Here is a 2,372-nt window from a genome sequence, read left to right on the forward strand (position 1 = left end):
CAGAAAGTGTCACTGCTGCTTTCTCTAAACTGGTTGCAGGTTGTGTTCCGAAAATGAACAGCCTAGAGATATAAGCGGTGATATTTTCTGCACAGCCCGCCAATCACTGTGCGAACAACGCTCGGGCCCATATGGCACAGGTTGTGACTGATGTGTTCGATCGATGGTGTTAGGAAGTGCTGTACCATCCACCACGTTCCCTGGTCTAAGTCCTTCTGACTTCAACTTGATTCCTAAGACGAACGAAACACTGCATGACATTCGTTTCAGAACTTTTACAGAGATTCGTCGGGAAATACACCGTTCCACTGTGAAAATCCATCCCTCCTAACATCAATAAGCAATTCCAAGACAGCAGTAATCGAAATGATGCACAACTATTGGAAAATTACTTCGAAAAGGGGACAAGGAGATAATGAGCAGACGACAGATCATCTGATGGTCAGTAGGGGACCCTAACTGATGCACCCTTGACTGTACGCGGTTTAACATCCACGCTTCCGTACTCGGGGAGTCTCTTCAGTAATGACAAGAGAACAGATATAGAAAATCACACACGTTTTAGCAAGTAGTAACAGAAAGCCTAAGAAAAAGAACGCTCAACAACAGTTTAAAAATGTCAGTCTAGTATAATGTCTGTATTATTACTCTATACTTAACTACATCTTTTGTTAAGAAGTAAGGATTAATGAAACTTGAGACAGTTAATCATATGGTTTTATTCCATCCAAGGGCACTTTCATTTACGATTTGGTTTTATTTAAGTAGAAACGAAAAATGCATCTCAGATATGTCCCGCGACCAATGTTATCGAGCAGGAGCCGTAACTAACACATTGTTAAATACAGGTACTAAATTTATTTTTTAGGAGCAGTGGCGGAGAGGTCGGGTCGAAAGCAAACTACTATTTCAGTTAAAATGAAGACGAAGGTTCTTAATGCAGTTTACGAAAGAAGGAGCTCGAAAATGGGAATCTGTAAAGATTATGGCATTGCTGTCTCTATACTGTTGAAGAAAATTAACAATACAAATAAAATTACTTGATTGTTTGATAGCAATTTCTCGAGCCAGTGAGATAATATATGAGAGCAGCTAAACACAATGATGTAGTTGATTGGTTCAAACATGCTAAGACTCAGAATTATCCCAATTAGGACCTTTATTACTGGAAAAACCGTATGAACTTTCAGAATAAATGAATATTGAATTTTCGGCAACCTGAATTTGGTTGGAATGTGTCAAGGAAAGGAACGCAAGCAAAGATCCAAGGTCTGGCCCTGATGGGCCAATTGGGACGGATCTACCGCCGTGTCATCCTCTGCCACTTGCATCATTGGATGCAGTATGGGGATCCACGGGAAATGCGGGCACTGCAACGAACCTGGTGATGTCACACAAGTCGCCTTGTCCGCCGTAATTTGTGAACGCTTGGATCTACGCAGGGCCTACAGGAAATCAAACTACAAATGAAAAGGTACCCACTGAAAGTCCTAGCTTTTTCATGTGCTATCGATGGCTTACATGTATTTAAACGCGCACTTAAGAATTATTACACTCGTCTGAAATACACAGGTGTCCATAATTAAAGCAACAAACCGCTGTTTCCCCGTCTTGTGTTTAAGTCACGAAGTAATCATACAAACTCTCAACAGATTGCCGTACGATCGTGTTCTGCACGGAAAATGGCATTTCAGTCAACGGAAAACCACGCCAATGATGACGTCAAGGCACCTATCAAACGGAATAGTGTTGGCCGAGTACTCACACATCCACAATCGAGCGAGGTGGCGCAGCGGTTACACAATGGAATCGCATTCGGAACGATTCAAACCCGCGTCCGACTATCCTGATATAGGTTTTCCGTGATTTCCCTAAATCGCTTCAAGAAAATGCCCGGATGCTTCCTTTGAAAGGGCATGGCTGACTTCCTTTCCTGATCTGATAGGATCGACGACCTCGCTGTTTGGCCCCTCCCCCCATTTAAACAAACCAACCAACCATCCACAATCGCTGTGTACACAGTCATAGATGGTGCAGTATGGTAGGCGTCTGCCTACCAGATCTCTATGGTGAAGGGCCATAGGAGGAATGCTAGCAGGACATTCGAAAACTCATGTGGCGCGATGGCTGGACGTGAATCACTCTTTTGTTCCTTGGATGTGGCGACAGTTTATAGAGACCGAAACTGTACTCCGAAGACCAGGGCATGGCCGACCACGTGTGACATCAGAACGAGAGGACCGTTATTTCGCTGTAAGGGCCCAATGGTACCGCCTTAGTGCTGCGCAGCAACTGGCATCTGTCCTCGCAGCATCCACTGGATGTACTGCATCGAGGCAAACGGTGTAGAGAAGGCTTCGACAGCGTGGGCT

The sequence above is a fragment of the Schistocerca nitens genome, chromosome 3 (genome assembly GCF_023898315.1).
Source record: "Schistocerca nitens isolate TAMUIC-IGC-003100 chromosome 3, iqSchNite1.1, whole genome shotgun sequence".
NCBI classification, from domain to species: Eukaryota; Metazoa; Arthropoda; class Insecta; order Orthoptera; family Acrididae; genus Schistocerca; species Schistocerca nitens.